We start from the raw sequence: 13,916 nt of genomic DNA on the forward strand, positions 1-13,916 counted from the left end.
GACTAACTGTAAAGCACAAAAGCCTACTTAAGGAATTAAAGGGGAAAAAAAAGACAGAATTACTCTACAGGTTCATAAGCATTTCTTGTAATTGGGGAAAGTTAAACTGGATGGTAACTGAAAGCCTTATATTTCTTTTCTGATGTCAAAGAAATGCTCACTTCTTTCAATGTTGTATAAATTCTCAAATCCTCAGTAATAGAAAAAAGAAAGCATTTTCTTGTTTCTTAGTTCAATCCTTTCTCCCTGTTGATTCACTACAAAAGGAATAAATGCTAATTATTTCTTTAAGGCCTGTTTCTAATCACAAGTCCATTAAAAAGAAATTTCTTGTTCTATTTTTTTTTTATATTCTCTAGAGCTCATTATAATGGGAATTGACTGCCACAGTTTCCAGCAACGTCATACATTAATTAATTGATAAAATCAGCCTAAGAAATCTGAGATAGCTATGCATGACATACTCATCTTTGGAAATTCAATGGATCAATTCACTTGAAAAACAAGGAGGGGGGCCATCACACACTGGCAAGAGGAAGTCTTATTTTGTCCCCATTTGCTTTTTTTCCTCAGCTTTTGATTGATCTTGTTGAAGAGGAAGCCTTTATCTTGTGTCAAGCTGCCCTGACAGAAAAAAATGGTCTGGAAAGATCACATTTTTCTCTAGTTACAGCTTTTTCTCTCTAACCACTAAAGATGATTTAGGGAACTCACATCATTCAAGGCTTTTCCAGAAAATTCTACCTTCTTTTACTGAATCATACACAATATTTGAACAGGGAGAGAAAATGATGATAAAAAGTTTCCTTTTCCCGTTCTCAAAATAGTCTCACTGCATGCATAGGTCACAATGGGGATCAGAATGGGCTGTGGGTGCGTTGGGGTCCTTATTTTTATGTTTTTAATGTCAAAATTTTGAATTAGAAATGTAGCTTGATTTCTGCTTCAACTTTTGACATTGTAAATATCATAGCATTTCAATTGTTTTTCTTCAGATACTGCATATAAAATGATATGTTAACCACTACTCTTTTTGTTGTTGTTGTTAAGTCTTATACACCTAGTTTTAGGCCTTCTTAGATCAAAGAAGCATAAGAATCCAGTAGATTGATATAAAATACTGGAAAACAAAAGTAGGTAAAAATATCTGGTTCATTTCTAGTTTTCCACATCTGTTATAAAAACCAATGTTTTACTGTACAAGCATTAAATATATATACTTGGGAAATTAATTTATAAAAACCAAGTTAATTGGCCTTTTCATGATGAATATTGTAATCCCTTACTCTGGTTTGAAATCCTGTTTTCCCTGTATTTGTTCATTCATTCTACCAACATTTATAAATATACTTAGTATATTCTAAACCTTATACTATAGTCTATACTTGAGTGAGAAAAAAACTCCGGCCTCAAGGAGCACAAAGCATAATAGGTTAACAAAACAGATAAACACAATGTGTTTATAAAAGCTGCAATTAACCACTTATCTAATGCTGTACGTGATGGTAGAGATCCAGGACAGAACAAAAAAAGGCACAGTCCCTGTTCTCATGAAGTTTCATCACAAAACAGTTTTCATCATGTGTGACACAGATGTAAGTTGAATGGTGTACCATTTAGAACCTTTCAGTTCCAAGTGGCCAACACCCACCTCACTGGCATACACCAAAACACAAGGTGTTTGTTTATTGACTCCTGTATTTTAAAAAACTCAGTTAAAAAACTGAGGGCTAAGTGCAGCATGGATTGGTGAGGGACACAATGTCACCAGGATCTGGTGCCTCTTCTTTGTTGAGCCTGGCTTGCCTATGTTTGGGATTCATTCCTATGTTCAAATCCAGTGATGAATATGCAGTATTTCTCTCTTCCCAGAAAATATTCTGGGCAAAACCCTGATTAATCTGAAAGATATCACATATTCATTTCTGTATTTCTGATCTAGGAATGTGGTGCTCAGATTGGCCAGGCCTAAGTCACAGGTTCTTCCTTAGAAAGGCTGGGAGAAGGTGAGCCAATTCCAGGAGAGGCTTGGGCAAGAGGATCACTAGAAGAAATCAGGATGCCTTACAAAAGGAGGGAATGGACATTGGCAGCCAAACACACTAGTACTGCCTGCTATCGTGCCCCTGTGGAATAGCCTCTCTGAGCCCACCTATTCCTGGAGAAAAACACTGCAACCAAAATCTCATTAATGAAATTTCTATCCTTCCTTGTGCCTGTCGAAGATTGCCAGAGAGGATCCAATTTACGACCTACAGAATTACATTTAAATATTATCTTCTCCTTCTCACCCTCAATGTCCCTCATATCCTATTGTGTCCCATTGCCTCCCTGAACATCCTATTATCTGAGTCCTACCAAAATTCAACTGTAGTTCACATCCCTGCTGCCCAGCCTTCATTCATTGTGCCTCAAATCCCTTTGCATAGGTTCACTTTCCTCACTTTTAATATTTTCGTTCTCATTTTTCCAGTCTTACCTATGTCTCAGATTTCCCTTCACCGATTTTCCCAACTTGCATAATAAAGTTCAGAAATGCCCTTAGAAGGTGATAGTGAGAAGGACTTAGTGGCAAAGATTGGACTATTTTAATCTAAGATGATGATAAATGCATTTAGAATGTCTTTGATTCTTTCCTTGCTATCCAATCATATTATTCCACAGTACATAATTGCAAAACACAGTTTGAATCAAGGGTGAGGGTGAAAGTGGGAGGTAGGCAGTGACAGACGTTTGAATTCGAATGAAAGGATTAACAGGAATTAACTAAGTGATCAGGATTGGAAGGTAAGAAAGCATTCTCCTTAGAGAAGAACCCCGAGCCTGGAAGAAAATGGGAACTGAAGAAATGCAAGTGTGTTCAGTGAGGGGAACATGACACAGATGAGACAAGGCTAAGTAATCCTCATGCAGTAGACTGCAAAATTGCACACACAATCCAGTCAAACAAGAGAGTTTGGCCCACAAGTTCTCCAGAATTTTTCAAATGTCCAAAGGTCAAAGGGAAGTCCTCTTAATACTGCTCCTAAGCCTCAGCCTTGTGAGACACAGAACAGTTATTGCACAAATCTCTTTTGAACACTGTGCCTAGATTGTTATGCTACAACAATCTGAATTATGTAAGTGCTTTGCAAAGAAAATGAAAAGTGCCTTCAGCACAGTGTCTCTTGGCTGAACTCATTAGATATCTGTGATGTGCTTGAGTCAGAAAAGGAATCACTGCCAAGATCACTTTGCTGTGGTAACTATGATTAGTTCAAGTTTCTAATCTTCCACTGTACAACTTTGCAAGGGAAATTTAATGCAGACAGGAGATCAAAGTTAACTTGTTTACTTGCCTAAGAGTTTAGGCTAAGTGTTCATCGGTATGGTTGGGTTTAAATCCCCCATCCTGCTATCTGCTTCTCATTTGACCCATCTGTTCTTTGTTCCCTTTTTCATATTTTCTGCCCTCTTTGGGATTAATTGAGTATTTTTATGATCACATTTACTTCTTTTGATGGTTTTTATTTTTGCTATAACAATTTGTTTTATTTTAGTGGTTGCTTTAGGCTTTGTCATACACATCCCTAACTTATTATAATCTACCTTCAAGAGATAATATACCACTCCATATATAATATAACATAACATATAATATATAACACAACAGTGTTCTTTTTCCACTCCTAAGCCTTTGTGTCATTGGTGTCCTGCATCCACATGCATTATAAAATCTATATCATGTACATTGCTAATGTTTTCTTGTTAGTCAAATATCTTTTAGATTTTTAAAATAAAAAAATTGTCTTTTCTGCCTTTTGACTATGAATAGCACTCTTCAGTCCTTTTGTAGACACACATTTCCTTTTAGTATCATTTTCCTTTTGCTGAAAGACTTATTTTTAACATTCCCATTAGTTCAAGTCTGCCATGATAAAGTCTTTCAGCCTTCATATGTATGAAACTTTATTTCACCTTCATTTTTATGAGGTGTTTTTTTTTCTGTTTTTAAAAAATTCTAAGCTGACAAATTTTCTTCTCTCAGTCCTTTATAAAGATATTGCTCCACTCTCTGGTAGCTTACATTGTTTCCAACAAGAAGTCTGTCATTTTTTCCTCCCTTTGTATATATTGTGGTGTTTTTCCCTCTGCTGCTTTGAAGAATTTTTTTGTTTTCACTAGTTTTAAACAATTTGATTATGAAATGCCCTGGTGTAGTTTTCATGTTTCTTGTTTAGTTTGTTTTTGTTTTCTATATGTCATGCTAGGGATTGAAGTCAGGGCTTTGCACATGCTAGGCAAATGCTGTACCACTGAGCTACACTCCCAACCTCTTTTGGTTTTTGGTGTTCATTGATTCATGGTTTTCATTGCCATTTGGAAAATTTCTAGTCATTATTTCTCCAAATATTCTTTCTGCTCCCCTTTTCTGAGGATTCTAAGTATGTGTATTAGGTCATTTAAAATTGTCCCACAGCTCACTAATGCTCTATTCTTTTTTCTTTTTTTCTCTGTGTTTCATTTTGGATAATTTCACTTGTTATTATCTTTATTTAATCTTTTATCCTGCAGGTCTTAATAGATTGTGTTTTTCATCTTAGACATTTTATTCTCATCTCAGGAAGTCAATTTTTTTGTACTTCTTTTTTTGTTATGCTTTTTTAATATTTCCCATATGTCTATCTAACATGGTTAAGTATTTCTGTACTTTCTTTATCATATGAACTTGTGGAATATAGTTATAACTGTTTTAATGTCCTCATTTGCTAATTCTATCATCTGTATCATTTCTGGATATGTTTCTATTTATTGATTTTTCACCTCACTATAGACTATATTTTCTTGTTTCTTTGCATGCCTGGTAAATTTTTATTCGATAATAATTGTGATTTTTCCTATCAATATTCTTGAGTTTTGTTCTTGGATGCAGCTATACTATTTGGAAATGGTTTGATCCTTTGGGATTTATTTTGGATTTTTATTAGGATCAGAAAAGTATTTATTCAAGAGCTAACAGCCCCACTACCATGGCAATTCCTTCTGAGCACTCTACCTAAAGACTACTTTTGCTCCAAGTACTAGAAGAGCATCCTCTCTAGCTGGTGGGAATAGAAACTATTCCGTGTCCTTTATGAGGGATTTCCCCCTCCTCTGCTCCATTGGTGTAGATCTTTTCCCAGCCTTAGCTAGTTTCCTTATATTAATGCACTAATCAGTACTCAACTAAAAACTTGAGAGGAACCCTCTGCAATTCTGCACTTTTTTCCTTCTCTGCAGCTCTTGCCTGTCTGTTATCCCTTCTGAGCAGAAAGCAGAAGTCTTGACTATGTTGAACTGGTGGTTCTCAAATTTTAGCATGTATCAGAATTAACTGGCAGGTTTGTTAAAACACAGAGTATTCCCCCAACCTCTGTTTTCTAATTAGGTAAGTATTGGCCTGAAAATTTATATTTCTAACAAGTTCTCAGGTGATTCAGAAGCCTCTGGTCCAGGATCATACTTTGAACACCACTGTGTTAAACTACTCAACTAAGATGATATTCATCTACGAATTAACAATAGTCTGAACACTGGTGATCAAGACAAAACTTGTCAGTGGTAGAAAAAATCATAAGTACTTATATAGTGTTTTTCTAATTCATTGGCTGACACATAGAACAAGCTGCCAATGTACTCTTATCTGATAAATCCCAGGAAATAAACTCTAGAAAGTTTGTAGATCAACGTTTTCAAATAATATTCTTTAGAACATTAGCACTCTGTGATTTGTTAACAAGTACTTTAACAAAGTGCCTACTGCTTTTACTACTATGAAAATACCTGTTTTGTGAAAGGTTTGCATAGTCCAATAGGGTTAGGAAGCCACAATATGCTAATCTATTTTATGAACTTTCTAAAAGGCAACAAGGATATGAAGTGTTTCCCAAACTTATTTAATAATAAAATAATTTTATTGTGCAAATCACCTGTTAGCAATTCGAGGGACTCTAATGCCCTTCTGCAGGCAGTTTGAGAAATTCCAGAGCAGACTCTGGGCATTTGCAAGCTTACCATTTTCAGCATTAACTATTTATCAGAAGATGCTCCACTGCTGTAGCAATTTGTAATTCTGCTGAACAAGGTATCATGGTTGGAGCGCGAGTCATTCAGCTGATGAAGAATAAACTCAGTCTGTAGCCAATGACATATCTCAATGTGACTTTCTAGTTGGTTACCATATAAATAATAAAAAATATTTGATTTGTAAAAATGACCCAAAAAATGCCAGCTATTGATTTTGGTTATGAAAAGGGAAAAGAGGGAGAAAGAAGAAGAGAAAGGAAAACTAAGGAGGAGGAAGAGGAAGAGGAGGAGGAGGAGATCTTAAAAAGTGGATGCTGGCAGAAAGAAAATACAAGTTTGAAGATAAATTTTAAAGCCTTGCAAATTTGGCAGGAATTTGAATATATATGTGAACAGGCTCATACCATAGCTCACAGGAAAACCATATAAAATGATTCATGAACTGTTGCAATAAAGCTTAACAAGATAAAACATTATATATGCAACTGCTGACTGAAATATAATCAGGTGAAATCCAGAAGGCTGGGCAGGTGTTTCTGCAAGGTTACAGGTATTGAAGACACTCATGCAGTAAATAATGTTTGCTTTTAGAATTTAAAGACCTTACTCTACATATTCTGATAATAACAGCAGAAGTGTGGTATTAGCTGACCACATTCCAAAGAAACATTTCCTCCTGAATTTAATGCTTCACAAAAGAAAATATCTGAGAAATAACTAGGCATGGTAGTGTACAACTGTAATCTCAGTGGCTCTGAAAGCTGAGGCAGGAGGATCACAAGTTCAAAGCCAGCCTCAGCCATTTAGTGAGGCCCCAAGCAACTTGGTGAGATCGCGTCTCTAAATAAAATACAAAATGGCTGGGAATGTGGCTCAGTGGTTAAGCACCCATGAGTTCAATCCCTGATACAAATAAAATAATAAATAAATAAATAAATAGATAACATTTAAATATATATGTATATAATATTTATGTGATAACATTTAAATACATACATATATATATATTTATGAAAAGGGATTAAACTACTCAACTATGTATGTGTATGTATACACATACATACACACAAACATACATATGAGAATTAAATTTCATGTCTCAGGACATGCAGAAAGGTATATTAAAGGTATAGAGAAAGTGCTGTGAATCATAATGATTCTTATACAAGGACCAATTCAAGTTCTCCTATTACCCCTTTCATATTCTACTTAAGGAGTTTCCCCCATAATTAATTTTATATAGCATCTTACTATGTGCCAGATGATGTAGAGGTTTTAAGTGCAGAGGTTTTAAGTGTAAAGGAGCCAGTGCCCTGCCCTCAAGAAGCTCACAGTCAGCCACATTATTCACCTACCTACTCTCCCAAGGGAGAACACTGAACTGCTACAACCTGACTGGTCTGCCATAGCTGTATTTCAACAGTGTCCCCAGTTAAATGTCTACACCATAGGGCAAGAAATATGATCTGTTTTGCTCACCTCTGTATTTGTGAAATGCATACATATTGATTAATGAACATTCTGTATAATAAGTCTGAAAACAACCTAGATGTCTAAATACAGGGCAATTGCTACTCACAGATTGAGTTGACACAATGAATTACTAGGAAGCAGTAAAATTAAGAATTAAATAATAGTAAGTGGGAAAAACAAACAAGACAGAGTTATAACAATTATGTTAGTTATCTAAAGTATCCTGAACTCTATGTCCTCTAGATCATTGCTCCAACAATTCTCTGTATTTGGATTGGCTTTTCCCTTCCTGTATATATTGATGTCTTAACTGTAAGACACAGCGGAAGTACTAAGACTTTAACATCCCTCTAGCTTCTCTTTGGGAACAGACACCTTTAATTGCTATGTCTCACAAAGCCTAACAATGTTCTTTGTATATAGGAGGTACCTAAAAAAATTAGATTTCATCAAATTGAGAATTTTTAAAAGACACTACAAAAATCCAAAATCCAAATAAATAGTTCACTGCATTCTCTGTGGCATTAAAGAAATCATATTATTTAAGCAAGGTTTTGTGAATTGTAATTATATGTTGATACAGAAAATTCATAAACCCAAGTTCAAAATGAAGCTTCAAGTTTAAGTAACAGATTGGATATATTTTAACATTTTCTAGGTGAGAAGAATTCAGCACCATTTACTGGCATTGGATGTATTCATAAGACACTATTCACTGCCCCAGAGAGTATGTTAACATAACATACTCATCCATCATTGGCAGGCTTTAGCTCAAAGAGGATAGTCACAGTGTGATGCTTTTTAGATGAGTTTTCTTCCACCCATCCTCCACCTCCACCTCCCCAGCAGAGACCCTATTTCTAGACCCACTCCCCTATCTGAAGACCAGATAGGCTATTATTTGGTACCACTACTTATCTTAGCCTCCATTACTATCAGCCCATGATGTGGAGGTCTCCTTGCATTACAAAGTTTTATATTTGGGTTTCCCAAGCATTTGCTCCCTTGAAGCTAACAATCTTTAGAGTCCTCAAGCAAAGGTTTTTTACTCTTTTAGTATGACAGGAAAGAATCATTGTTGAAAGTCCTCATTTAGTAGTTGAAAGAATATGATGTTTACACGATAAATACAAATCCTTGTTCTGCCACTTACTAGCTATGGTCAAGTTGTTCAATTTCCATGATTCTAATTTTTCTCACATGTAAAATGGAAAGAAAGTTAATAAATGTAAAGGTTGTTGTGTGGAACAGAAAAAAATATTCCTATACTGTTTCACATAAAAAGAACATTCAATAAATATTGATATTTGGCTAAAACATAAATGGTATATACTTTGGCTCTTCCTCACTTATGATTTTACAGCTGAATTTGGTTAGAAGATGACTCCAAGATATCCCCAGAGCCCTTTCATAGAGGACCCAGATGGCTTTGCAAGTCAATTTTGCTATGATTTGAATGTATCCCCCAAAGTTCTTGTGTTGGACACTTACTTCTCAATGAAGTGTTAAGAGGTGGGACTGTTAAAGCTAATTAGGTCACAAGGGTTCTGCCCTCATGAATGAATTAATGCCAATATCTCAGGAGTGGATTAGTTATTGTAGTAATGGGTTCCTTATAAAAAGACAAGTCAATTAGGCCCCAACCCTTCCATCTCCCATAAGTGTTCTTTTGTCTTTCTGTCATGAGATGACACAGCAAGAAGGCCCTTGCAACATAGCCCCCCTTGACCTTGGACCTGTCAGCCTCCAGAACTATAAGAAATAAGTCTGTGTTCTTTATAAATTACCCGTCTCAGATATTCTGGCATAGCAGCACAAATGGACAAAGGCAATGTATGTATATAATGCATACCTAACATACATACATAGGTCCACCCCTTAAAAGTTCAGTAGAGTTTGGTTCTGCTACAGAACTCCAAGCCACATAACTAAAGTGAACATAGAGACAAGTAAATGAAAAACGTAAGCCTTTTAACACATGACATTATTTAAGAACTGGAATGGATATTAGATATTCCCACAAACTCTTTGGAACAGTGTAGGTCAGTAATGTTTAAACTAAAATCTAAGCCTGCCCTCATTATAAGCATGATTACAGAATTTATAGAAGCTTTTCTAAAAAAATATTGACCTTTTATCCAAAACTCAACACTTTTTTTATGAGGTGAGAGCTACAGGAACATGACAGGTTTTATTTTCTTTTACAAGAAAGGGTTCATTTTACAAATGACTTTTAATCTCTTGTATGAGGATTATACAAAAATCCTTGCAGGCATATGCCATAACAAATAAATGCCTATCAATTACAGCATCGTGTATTGTTTCCAAAATCTAGTTAACTTTCCTTACATAATTTCCCAGAAAAATACACACATACACATTCATACACTGTTTTAAGCGGAAATTTTTATGAGGTTTTCTCTGGAGCTTTGCTGCAGTGAACAAGACACATATGGAAATCTCATTAACTACATTTAAAATGAAATATAAACCTAAATGTTAATTTTTAAATCCTAAATTAGAGTGATTTTTCCTGAATGTGGGAAAAAACAAAATATTTTGATAAGCCCTATTGCAAATTCTAAAAACTTTCTTGGAAGTTTGGTGAATAAATACAATTTATTTTTATATAGTCTTTAGCAAGAATTAAAAATATTATCTAAAAGTTAGAAATTAAATACACAGAGACTATTTTCTTGAAATATTTGGTGTTTCTAATCATAACTAAGATAATAAAACATTATTTAATGCATCCCCCAGTATCCTCTGTTCCTCACCTTAGAATCATTTTTATGGAAAGAAATGTTTCCTATTGTTTGTGGCTTTTAGAATTCATTCCCATTTCTCATTAGAACAGTATTTAAATATGAAAGTTAACATTTGTACAAAACTTCGTAAGTGTGACCTCTTAGAAGATTTTATTATGTGCATGTACATAAAATCATGTAAATATTCAATGTTGTCCAATAACCAGAAAGTAAGGAAGGGGAAAGACTAAAAAATGGCAATTGGTTTGGCAATTAGGAACCTTTTGATGACCACAGTAAGTGTTTCAGGGTTTCTTACCAGACTGCATTCAAGCTTCAGCTGGGGTTAGAATTATTTCATGGTTTGACTGGGCCAGAAAGTTTCCTTTCAAGCTCACTTTTATGTTTTTGGAAATATGCTTCAACTTCTCTGTGCTTGTTATCCAGAGGGTTCTTTTTCTCACATTTGAACCCTCTATAGGCTGCTCGAGAGTCCTCCTGACATGGCAACTATCTTCCCCCTAGAGAAAGTGGCAAGTGTGTATAGGAAGAGAAAGGATATGGGGAGGAGGGTGGAGAAGAAGGTAGGGGAAAGAATCAGAAGTCATAGCCTTTTCTTTTTCTCCCACACTGGGGATAGAACCTAGAGCCTCAAGTAAGCTAGGCAAGTATTCTTTCACTGAGCCACATCATCTCCAGTCCAAAGCCTTTTCTAACTTAGAACCAAACAATTTACTTTCTAGAAGAAAGTCACAAGGGTAGAGGAATGAATTAAATACCACATATTGAAAGGAGGAATATTTAAAACAATTGTGAAAATAGTTTTAAACCACCACAATTACTGGGGAGTTAAGTATCAGAAAATCCACCTCAAAATGGATTAAACAATGGGAGTTCATTTGTTCCCTTAATAAGAAGGTCCTGCAGGTAGGAAAACTTTAAGAGCAGCAGGTTCAGAAGTCTTGCTCTATTTCTCTCTCCTCATCACTTAGGACCTCCTCATCCCCAGGTCCACTTCTTACTAGTAACAACTCTAACCTCATATATACACATAGCACCTTCCAGAACAGGTGAGCATCACAGCATGTCAGCAGAGCTCTAAGATTCACTCTGATTGGTTGGACTTAGGTCACATGTTCACCAATCTCCATGCAAGCCAGTGGTTCCAATGTTCCACCCCTTAACCAGGACTGGGACCGTGGAATCACTTCCCTAGGACCAGAAGTACCCCCAAAGAGAAACTCAGGCCCCTGGGAAAAAGAGGAATAAATGATTGAGAGGCAAACACAAACACCTAGTAGAAGAGTCAGGGAAGTTTCTGTCAGCTTTTCAGAATATGGGACAGATAGCATTTTATCATCTGAAATAAAAAGAAGCAGTAGATACAGAAATTGAAAATCAAGACAGTAAAGGATGTCAAAGTAAGCCAGATATGGTGACATGCACCTGTAGTCCCAACACTTGGGAGACTTAAGCAGGAGGATCTATTCAGCCCAGGAGTTCCAGACCAGCTTGGATAATATACCAAGAATCTGTTGCAAGGGGTGGGAATATAAAGAAAGAAGAAAAAAGCCAAAGAAGTGGAACAAAATTCAGGCAGAGTGGATATCGTGGGTAAGAAGTGGGAGTAGCATGTGCCCCTCTTAGATCATGGTCAGCAAGTATAAGAAAACATGGACTTTTGGTGGCAAAGTAGAGAAAGACTAAGGAAATTTTGCCTGGTGGTTGTGAATGTGAATGAAGGAGAAGGTGATGTCACCAACTGAAAATTAGGGGTTAAGATGACAAGGATGCAATAAGCTGTCCTAGAGATTGACATTAATGGTGATTTTCATATGGTAGAGCTAGAAAAAAACTCCTCTACAATAAAAAACATAATCAGAGGTAGAAAAGCTAGAAAGCTCTGGGCAAAAGAAAACATAAATAACACTGTAATAGAAGATAATTGTACTGAAGGAAAACAGTACCTACTGTGAGAAAAGGATTAGTAAATGAAGCAAGTAGGAGTCTATGGCAGATTAAAAAAGAAAAAAAATATGACAAATATCAAGAACAAAGTACTTTATCTCTCAAAATGTAAAATTGTTTTCTCTGTCAGAAAATGCATCAGAGTATCAGGATCAAATAGGAGCAATTCTTAATTGCCACCACTGCTGCTAAATCTTGACAAAGAAAGTAGAACAGCTGTTTCTTTTTGTGTTGTAGATTAGCAAAGTGAGATTTTTCCCCTTTATTTAATATATACTAAAAAATTCCTCTCTACCATAGCCTAGCTGGACTCTAGGAAGAAATCCTTGACCTAAAATAAAATAAAGAGGTCTTGTGTTTATATTCACACTCATCTGTTTCAGAGTTTTGTTAAGAAAAAGGGGCATGAAATAAAAATATAAAAATATTTGAAGAATCTAAGCTTGAAGCACAAGGTCATGAAAAAAAAATCCTTGCTTCAATTTGCCTTAGGACAGTGACCTTAACAGAAGCCTTTGATTCAAAATTGGTTGATAGGTTCCAGAGAAAGAAGGAGTTGTTACAAGTATAATGTGCATTTTGAGTGGGAAAGGGAAACATCCTGCCAAGACTTGTTTAACCTTCAATTTTGCCTTTATGATGTTGAAGGGGTCAAAACCATGTGAGATTAAGAAGGGCTTATTCTCCAAGAAGGCAACTTTCTCCTATTAGCCCTTTCCCAGGCACATGAATTGCTTTCTACTAAAGACTCAATTGTTTTGGAAAACACTCATATCTCCTTGCTACCAAAGTCTTGAGGAGGGCAACATAAGATGAGTGCTTAGCAAAGTACAATTTCTATTTCTTTCTTAAGAGGCAGAAAAGGACACAGGGATAGACTTGCCTAACATAACAACCATAATTCTTGAGTATGTACTCTCTTGCCAGGTTCTATACTTGGAGTTTTACACATATCATTTGTTTTGATTCTATAACAACCCTAGAAGGTGTAGTATCGCCCTTTTACTGATAAAGAAACAGGTGCAAAGAGGTTAAGTACTTAGCCCAAGCCCATAGAGGTGGTAGGTGACTGTTAGTTGGCTTCTCTTATTGTAATGGAATATCTGAGACTACTACTTTTAAAGAGGAAAGATTTATTTTGACTCACAGTGTTGGAGGTTTTGGTCCATGACAGGTTGGTCCTACTGCTTTGGGTCTTTGGTGAGGCAGCAGAGTACATCATGACGGAAGCATGTGGCACAGAAAGCTCATTCACCTCAGAGAGGCAGGAGACCAGGTTCTTATAATCCCCATTGAGGACATTCCCCCAATGACCTGAGACCTTTCATGAAGCCCCACCTCTTAAAGACTCCACCACCTCCCAACTGTGCGAAGGGCTAGGGACCAAGCCTTTAATACATGGGCATCTAGGTGACATTCCAGACCCAAGTGATGGCAGCTGCAAAACTGCATGTTAAAACCATGTTTGATTCCAAAGCCACACTCTTTCTTAACACTACTCTATCTTAAAAAATTTAGAAGAGTTTGTTAATCTTTATAACTGACTCTGGTTTCCATGTTTAAATTAAAAGGAAATAAAATGTTTTAAAACTTTGATAATTTAATACAAATACAGATCTATTATGTTATCTATTGTTCCCAGACTCACTGTGAAAGATATTGAGACAAAAATGTACAGAGACA

This window comes from Urocitellus parryii, chromosome 5, assembly GCF_045843805.1.
Source record: "Urocitellus parryii isolate mUroPar1 chromosome 5, mUroPar1.hap1, whole genome shotgun sequence".
Lineage (NCBI taxonomy): Eukaryota > Metazoa > Chordata > Mammalia > Rodentia > Sciuridae > Urocitellus > Urocitellus parryii.